Genomic DNA, 10,109 nt, shown 5'->3' on the forward strand with positions numbered 1-10,109 from the left:
TTTATTTGTGTTACTTTAGCTCCTAGGACATGGACCAGGACTCCCTTATGCCAGGTGCGGTACAAACACAGAACAAAAAGACAGTCCCTGCCCATAGGTGCTGGAACTATGGGTGCTGGGGGTGCTGCCACACCCCCTACTTGAAGTGGTTTCCATTATAGACAGGGTTTACAGTTTGGTTCAATGGCTTTCAGCACCCCTACTATACAAATTGTTCCAGCACCCCCGTCCCTACCCCAAGAAGCTCACAATCTAATGATTTACCTCGGCACTTTTTAAATGTATGTGGCTTTCTTCCCTATAAGAATTTCACAGATAAATCATTGTATTCAAATAAGTGTTAATCGTATTAGTCTCACAAGGGAAGGAATGAAAGAACAATAAATGGCCTGTGGTGTTTTCTATTAGATGAAGTAAAATAAATACACCCATAAATAAGCTTCTCTCTTTTTATTTCTAGGCTCCTGGTTCAACTCCTTCTCTGACCAATAGGGACTGAAAGTCGTTGTCATCCGATGGTTGGTTGGTGGTCTGTGTGAAATGGATTTGGGTTGGGAGACTCAATCCCGATCCCAGTGGACAGGAATCTCTGTCACAAAAATCACAACGGGCAGTGATTTGGCCTCTCACTGGCAATCTCGGAAGACGTGAATGGGCTGTGAAGGCTGATGTGCACGTAGATGGAATCCTTTTAGGTGCTGTTTGAGGATAGCTTGCACGGCTGCTCTATAGCAGTTCTGTGGACAAACAGATGGCTGCAGTCTCCAGACTTGTCAAAATGACACCCAGGGTCCATTTCAACTCCCACTGAAAGTCAACTGGAAGAATCCTATTGATTTCAGTGGAAGTTGGATCAGGCCCTAAATTCATAAGCCTAAAGAAATCAAGGGTGAAATCCTGGCCTCACTGAAATCAATGGTTGATTTGCCTTTCCCGCCAGTGGGGGCAGGATATCACTTTCCATTTTATTTGTATGAATCCATTCAAATGTCCCACTCACAACTTCTGGGTTTTTTGTCTTTGTTTTGTTTATTAACAAATAAAACAGAAGAAAATTCCATGGCAGCAATACCTTATTGCCAGCGGCCAAGACTATTAGAGGATAATCTCAGCCTAGGAATCTCTAGCACTGTGCTTGCACCTCCTCTCTCCTAATCCTCTAGCCTACAATTACAGACTAAACCATGGAAACAACAGTCTTTGTTGTGCCTTATTGCTTAATTGTTTAATGAGGTATTCACGGTGTCTAAGTGGATGCACTGTAATTTTGTAGCTGCTGTGGCAATAAACCCAGAGCTGCCTTTTATGCAGAAGGATTTACTTGTTTTCATGCTAAACTAAGACACTATTAAAATAAACATCCACTTCCACTAGTGAATAAATCTAGGGATATCTCCATTCCATTGAGGTAGGGAAAAATAGCTTGCAACCTCCTACCCACTTTGATGTTATTTTATTTTTAATGCTGTAAAAAGACGCCCTGCACTTCAGTGCCTAACATTTTGGAGACAAAGTCTTTGCTAAAGATCCAGCTCCTTCACCCCTCCAGCGAAGGTAAGAAAACCAGCATTAGCCCTCCTCTATCCAAGGGGTGCTCCAGCAAGCCCAGACCACATTCCTCGTATTTCTAATGGCAAAAAAACAAAAACAAACAAGCAGGATAAAAACCAAAAAACTCATTATACATCAGACAGAAGCTAAAAGGCTCATATAACCCAGTTTATTTAAAAATCCATTGATCATTAGATAAGAAAGCCCTGTGCAGGAGGCACTCCAAAGAGTGAAAAGTATTCAACATAATGCAATCACTGTAATGAGAATTCTGGATCTGGATCGACCCGTGTGCCCCTCTGTGTTACAAGGGTAGGAACAAAATACAATTCTTGTCTATTTGATATGGATGAACAAAATATATACATCATAAATGACTGAAAGATAATGCTCCAGACTTGTCAATAAGTCCATTCTTTGAAGAACCTAGTTTGCAAATACAATTGGGCAATAAGATAACGAAAGACCAGGGCAGGAATGCATTATTCCCAACCCCTAGCATTCAAAAATCAATGGTCAGGCCCCCAGAAGTCATGACTCATTTAAATATCATGCAAATTAAAAACAAAAACCAACCAATCACTAGGTTTGGCGTGTCCTATTGCCTTCTGGCTTTTGCACCTTCATGGGTCACATTACCCATAACTATGCGTGATCGGAACTTACTTTTGGGGGTGGGGGAGGGGAAGCTGAGAGTCTGGTGGTGTATACACATGACTCCAGCAGCAAGGGCTTAAAGAAAAACATCAAGTATCACAAGCCTTGCAATACAATCATGAGAGTAGGCAGGGGTAAGGGAAGAGATTTTGAAGAGTGTTTTGCGTTTTAACGCATGCAGGGTAAAAGTCTGCTACGCTGATAACCTAGCATTATACTCCATAAGTAGTAGAAGTAATGATAATAATAAGACCTAGCACTTATATAGCACTTTTCATTGGTACTTCTCAAAGCCTTTTACAAAGGAGGTCAGTATCATTAGCTCCATTTTACAGATTGAGAAACTGAGGCATAGAGAGGCGATGTGATTTGCTCTCCTAGCAGCCTCAGGGGAAGAGTCTCCCTAGTCCCAATCTAATGCATTATCCACTAGGCAATACTGCCTCCCTAAGTAGTCCTATTGACTTCATGGAGTCCATACTAAAGTATTACACATCATGAATAAGGGTATTAGACTCTGGCCCATCACAAACGTCCTTAGGCAGCTGCTTCCCTGATGCCATATTTTTAAAGGAAGCTAGTAACAAGGGAAGTGAGCAGTGGATGGTTCAAGGATTGCTCTCCATTCAGATTCTGCCAAACCCATTACTGTACAGCCAGGCAACCCTACTGACGGCACTGGTGATGAGGAAAGGGCTTTGCAAGCGTATGTACAGCATCACCAGTCAACCAATACAGTGTATGTCAACAATAAAACGTTGTGGCCTATGTTTGTACTGGCATAAAGAGTATATGGTTTGCAATTCTAGTAATGTTATTCTTTTTTAAAAGGAACCACAATGTGCACGCCCTCCTTATAATGTTGCTTACTGCGTTTCTGCTGGTAGCGGTAACATTGTCAACATTGTTTAATGAGCTGTTACCGGCTTTTGCTGGATTTCACAGGATTTCAGTCAATGAGATTATGTAGGGTCATTGAGGGCAGAATTTAACTCATGCTGTGGAGACTTTCACCTCTAGGCGTGAAGGCCCAGATCCTTAAAAGCTTTTCGGCACCTTACGCCGTTTGAAATCAATGGGAGTTTGGGGCCTAAATACCCTTGAGGATCTGGGCTGAAAGGTCAGCTTCACCTGTACGTGCAGGAGCTGAGCTCAAGGTAGGGGCTGAGCAGGGCAAAAGTGGCTGCATACCACCTTTGCACCTTCCCTGTGCTGATCGGTTCATTCTTGTGCAAAGTTTAGAACAACTTCAGGGGATTGCTTAACTTATGCCTAATTGCCAACAGCCCTTATGAGCCGTTCTGGTAGTTGGGACTAGGTGGGGCATAAAAACCTCTAGCCATGCCCCTTTTACCTGCGAGAATGCCTCTAGCATGCCACCCGTACCGGAGGTTTCTGCAGAGGATGGCACAGAGCCAGCTAGCCAACCACCATGAAGCTGCCAAGCGGCTGCCAGAAGGAAGCCCAGAGGGTCTGGGTGGTTCATTATCATCTGATATAGCTGTGGATTTCTCTCTCTTATTATGTTACCAGCCGTGTTTATATCACATGTGAAATACCACTCTACCGAGTCCTTGAGAATGACGTGGAATTATTGCACTGTGCCTTTGTGATGCAAACTGTTGACTTACAGGAGTTCCCAATTAAACCACGTCCAGAATGGAGCCACTCCTACCCAACAAAGCTCTCTGTGCCCTTACTAAAGCTGCTAGAAAATGTGCAGTCCACACAGAAATGGAATTTCAACTGTGAACTATAATTGGGAATCATTTAAGAACACTTTACTAGGTGTGACGGGTTCCCCCTGGGGTGCCACCTGGGACTGGGGTGCCACTGAGCTCTCTGACCCACCAGCATAGGCTCTCTCTCACCCTGTACTGCTATGACCAGTTGCAAAGCCCTTCAAGCTCGCACTTTCAGCAGCATTCACACAAGTAGGGACGCACCTAGCTTCCCAGCCTAGCAGTCTTGTGCTCCCCTGGTCAAATCTGGGTAGCATATGGGTTTAATACCCGCTCCGCCTCTCCCGCAATGTGAAGAGGACCATGCACACTTGTGGTAACCAAGCTGAGGTTTTCCCCAGACACCTTAGTCAAACACACACTGGTTTGGATTAAAACATAAAATAAGTTTATTAACTACAAAAGGGGAGATTTAAAGGATTATAAGTGATAGCAAACAGATCAAAGCAGATTACCTTAGTAAATAAACAAAACCGCAAACGGAGCTTACCACACTAGATAGGTAGGATATGCGTTAGCAAATTCTCACCCTGAGTGATAAATAGGCTGGCAGATTCTTAAGGCACAAGCTGGGTTGGCTTTGCAGCTTAGGTTGCCCAGGTTTTTATATGCAGGCTAGAAATCCCTTTAGCCTACGACCACCACTTCCCCCCTTTTCAGTCTTTAGTCCTCAGGTGTTTCCAGGTGTGTTGTCCCATCATGATGTCATTTCCCCCCCTTTTATATCTTCTTCCCACTTGCTGGAAAGCTCTTTTGCTGTAACCTGGGTGAAACAGTTCCCATTGTGTAGTGCTAGCTCTGAGAGGTTTCTATTGTACACCTTTCCTGGGGTAATCCTTGTGTTTATGTGCATTTCCTCAATAAGCCATTAACATTGTTTGGCCTTTTTACTGTTGTACTTGAAAGGCTGCTTGTGGGTGTTTTCAATCTCACAACATGTTTCAGTAACACATACATAGACAAACTTCATAACTTCACATATGACGATAGCACATACAATCCAATGTGATATTAATGTCTAGCAGCTCAAGACTTTTAGAATGACACCTCACAAGGCATACTTTGTACAAAACATATCCTAATTACATGACAGTGGTGAATATTGGGATGCCAGGGTGTCCCACTAGGTACTTCAAAAAGCCACAATCCCACAATTGAGGAAGAAAGCTGTGTTGGTTTACACCTCCCCCCAACCCCAGTTTAGAGGGAAAGTGAAGGCAACTATATGGACAAAAAGGGAAATTGATAGTAATTAATATAAATCAGGAGTTAGGAATTATAGAAAATTGATAAGGGAAGCAAAGGGACACAAATTGAAATCTATGGCCAGTGGAGGTAAGGACAATAAGAAGGAGTTTTTAAAATATGTGGAGGAAAACAAAAGAATCCTGATAATGATATTGGTCCATTACTAAACTGAAATGTTAGAATTAGCAAAAATAATGCAGAAAAGGTAGCAGTAGTCAATAAATATATCTGTTCTGTATTTGGGAAAAATAACAGTGGATACAGATTCAACACATGGTGATGTTAACACTCTTTCCATTCACTAGTATTTCTGAAGGATGGTTAACGGAAGCTACTAAAGTTAGACATTTTTAAATCAGAAAGTCCAGATCACTTGTATGCAAGAATTTTAAGAGCACTGATGAGGAGCCAGGAATGAGGGGTTCAGGGTGTGGGAGGGGGCTCTGGGCTGGGGCAGGGGGTTGGGGAGTGGGAGAGGTCAGGGCTCTGGACTGGGGATGCAGGCTCCGGGGTGGTGTCAGGGATAAGGAGTTTGGGGTGCAGGAAGGGGTTCCAGGTTTGGGGGGGTTCAGGTCTGGGGCAGGGGATTGGGGCACAGTGTTGGGGCACAGACTTACCGCTGGCGGCTCCTGGGTCAGTGGCGCAGCTGGGGTGCACTGCGGACCGTGCTGCGCCCTGGAAGCAGCCAGCAGCAGGTCTGGCCCCTAGGCAGAAGTATGCAGGTGGCTCCACGCAACATTTGCCTGCAGGCACTGCCCCCCCCCAGTTCCCATTGGCCGGCAGCCAATGGGAGTGCAGAGCTGGTGCTTGGGGCAGGGGCAGCGCATGGAGCCCCGTGCCCCCCCCTGCCTAGAAGCCGGACCCACTGCTGGCCACTTCCGGGGCACAGCGCGGTGTTGGAGCAGGTAGGAACTAGCCTGTCTTAGCTGGGCAGCACTGCTGACGGGACTTTTAATGTCCCGGTCGGCGGTGCTGACCAGAGCAAGGCGACCCAGGGCCTCACATGCTGCGACCCAGTAGTGCTTTGCGCCCCACGGTTTGAAAAACACTGAGATATGGACTGTATCAGATACGGCCTGACGACAGAGCTTCCTTTTCAGAAAGCTACATCAACGATGTCCATACGATCCTTTAGCGCAGCGGTTCTTAAACTACGGGGTGGGCCTCCCAAGGGAGGTGTGAGCTGTGTGCTTTATTTTATTTTATTTATTTATTTTTTGAAGTGCTCTGGCTTTCATCCCCAGGTGGCTGGGGCTCATGCAGAAGGGCCTTGCACACCCGGGAGATGGGGATAAAGGGGGCAACCATAGCTCTCACACCTGGGCTTGGGCTCGCCTTTGCCGCCCCACTGGCCCAATCCCTCACCAGGAGGCAGCCCGGGCTGCGGCTCTCCTTCCAGCATCCCCCACCCAAATCCCTCGCCTAGAGGCAGCGGGCTCTGGCTGCCAGCCCTGGGGTGGCAGCAGCAGCAGCGCTGAAGTAAGGATGGCAATGGGGCACTAAATCTACTGTGAAAAGCGATATTGACGAATATCGCTTTTCACATTGCCACCCTTACTTCTGTGCTGCTGCTGGCATGGCGCTGCCTTCAGAGCTGGGCACCCAGCCAGCCGCCGCTGCTCTCTATTCTGCCTTAGAACTGGGTGGCGGTATATGTATTTGTGTGTGGAGTGTGTGTCATAAACAACTACAGACACAATGAAATAAGTTTAAGAACCACTGCGTTAGTATACTGCCAGGAAGAGCTGTTTGTGAGCTTGTTAAATATGTGACACATATTGCCACCTAGGGGCTGAATAGTGTAATACAGTTTAGTATTCTATTATGTCTCTTTCCCGTTATATTCTACATTCCTATCATTTACAAAATGTACACTATCACGCTATCTCTGACGTTCAGTACAGATCAGTCTGTGAAATGTCTCTGAATCGTACTTGTTTTCTAATTACATGACTCGAATGCGTAACAACTTGGTTCTTCTGGCTGGCTATTAGTTGCAGTGACTGGCTGTGGTCAGTTTGGAATCTCTGATTCTTCTTGTTCTGCATCCACCATCGGTAGACTTTGCTCCGTTGAGTGTTCTTTGAGGAACAAAATATAGATGTCGACGGTTTCTGTTGTACTCTTCACTGTCAGTCTCAATCACATGTGATCTGGGTACTGAATTCTTTTTCTTTACAACAGCTGAAGTTCTCCAACCTTTTTCTCCATCCAGTTTGACCCAGCAAACATGGTCACCAAATTCTAGACTGGCAGTTCTCTGAGTGATGTCTGTTGTAAAAGTGTTTATAGGCTTTTTTTTCCTCTTCTTTTTATCCAATGTGGCTACTATCTTCATGTCTGGCCATTTTGGAGATAGATTCTTTTCCAAAGTTGTAACAAGGAATGGATCTTCTTGCTGTAGGATTTTTTTTTGGCTGTCTGTACAGCTCTCTCAGCTTCTCTATTCATTTGTGAGTAATGTGGGCTGCTAGTAATAGGATCAATATCCTATTCCATTTGCAATGACTTAAATTCTGCTTCTGGGAATTGTGGACCATTATCTGTCACCAGTTGGTTTGGAATACTGAAGTGAGCAAAAGTGCACTTCAATTTCTCGATAATACTGAAACATGGTATGTCTTTCAAGTACGTTATTTATATATCTAGAAAATAGTCCACAACCACCAGGTAATGATATCCCCTGAATCTGCAAAAGTCTGCGGCTAGTCTCTTCCATGGTCTGTCTGGTAGAGATGTTGTTCTGTGTTTCAGCATTGTCTCTTAAGGTTATTTTGATAGGATCTCTTTTCAAAAGTCCAATAGGATCAAATCCTCCATAGAGTTCTTCCACCTTTCTCACTAAGCCCATCATGGTTGCCATGCTGCAGCAGAGAAGGTTTTCTGTCTTTGATCACATGTACTCTGAATGCAAAACTTTTGTCTTTGTAAGTTATTTCTGTGGTGAACCGGGTCATGCAGTTTAGAATACCTGCAAGGCTAGTCAGAGCTGTGTCAGGTGACTTCAGCTGTGGGAGGGGTTGAAGATGATTGTAAGCAGTGATGAGCTGCCAAAATCATAACAACGGGTTCCCTCCTCACCCCAGGAGGAGTCATGGCCCACCCCCCCTGGGACTCCTGCCCCATCCAACCCCCCACGTTCCTTGACACCCCCGCCACCCCAGGGACCCCTGCTCCATCCACCCCCGTTCCCTGTACCCTGACTGCCCCCCGCTGCCCCATCCAACCCCTCCTCTCATTCCTGATGGCCCCCCCAGGATCCCTGCCCCATCCAACCACCCCTTCTCTCTGTCCCCTGACTGCCCCTGGAATCCTTGCCCCTGACTGCCTCCCACCACCCCATCCAACCCCTGCTCCTTCCTGACTGCCCCCCCAGGACCCTTGCCCCTATTCAATCCCCCTGTTCCCTGCCCTCTGACCCCCCAACCCCCGAACTCCCCTGCCCTCTCTCCAACACCCCATCCCTGCCCCCTTACCGCGCTGCCTGGACGCGGCTGGAGCCGGGAGCCCGGGGACGCGGGGCCGGGGCAGGAGTCACGGGGCCGGAGCTGGAAGATGTGGTGGGAGCCGGGCGGCCGGAGCCGGGGAGGGCCTCGGCCAGAGCCACGCAGCCGGAGCTGGAGCCCGGCTGTGTGGCAAAACAGCAGGAGCCGGGTGGCTGGAGCCACGGGGCCAGGCCGGGCTGGAGAGCCGTGTCCGGAGCCAGGCATCCGGGTAGGTGGGGTTGTGGCCGCCGCTGTGCCCGGACCCGCACTACCGGAGCCGGGCCGCAGCCGGAGCCGAGCGGCCGGGGAGGGCCGCGGGGCCGGGTGGTCGGGGCCGCGGGGCCGGGGGTGGCCGGGCGGTCGGGGCCGCGGGGCCGGGCGGTCGGGGAGGGTCGTGGCCGGGGACGCGGGGCCGGGGAGGGCCGTGGCCGGGTGGCCGGGGAGGGTCGCGGCTCACCACTGATGTAAGGCCCTTCTGAGATGGCTGTGATGGCTGTTCTTGAGTCAATTTTTAAAGTCAAAAGTCATTCCATGAATATTCAGTTTCACTCTCCAGGCAGGATCCGTGTCATCACATGTGATAGATCCCAGAAAGAATGGCTCTTGATTGTAATATTAGTCAACTGCCTGACTGCCTTGGTACAGAGAACAGCTGGAAAATGTTCATATTTTGTGCATTTATTATACCATGAACCTTTGGCTGGACATGCATCATCTCTTGGTCTATTAATTTTTCCACATCTTGTGCATTTAGGCTGAAAGGCTTTGGTATGTACCAGGAATTTCTTCATAGCCTCAGGGCTTTTATGGTAATGACTTTTAGCACTCTTTGTGACCCTGGAACCTCTTCAGTGCCAACTGGCAGAGGGCCCTCCATACTGTCACTCACATCGAGCCTGACACACTCATTGCCCCAACACACTATTGTCATAATACGTATCCCTAAGGTGTCATGTAAAGCATCATGTGTAAACTGGTGACATTGGGCCTTGAAAATCACTGTGTGATGTATGTATGTATTGTTCACAATGAGTTATAGATGTGTGCTAAAATATATTCTTAAAATGTGTTTGGAAGGCAGAGCATGAACCCAGACAAAGGACACGGACCCAGACGTCCTAGACAAAGGAGTGTGTATTTACCTGTCTGACCAGCTTGGCTACAGGCAGAGGACAATAGAAGTTCATTTCCATATAAGGTAAACAAAGACATAAAGCTAAACGAGTGGAGGAGAAGACCATTTATCAATCACGTCAAGGGACAGAATCTGCACCCTTGGGAGCCTTCCTGGCTCTTGAAAGGGAGACAACAGATTTTAGGCAATATGGGGGGTGGGAGGGAGGTGACATTTTAGGTATCCATCACTGAGGGGACTTAGAGTTAAGTGCCCTCTGAGCCTATGAAAGCTGGATCCTCTTGGCCTGGA

Source organism: Mauremys reevesii, linkage group 1, assembly GCF_016161935.1.
Source record: "Mauremys reevesii isolate NIE-2019 linkage group 1, ASM1616193v1, whole genome shotgun sequence".
Classification (NCBI taxonomy): Eukaryota; Metazoa; Chordata; order Testudines; family Geoemydidae; genus Mauremys; species Mauremys reevesii.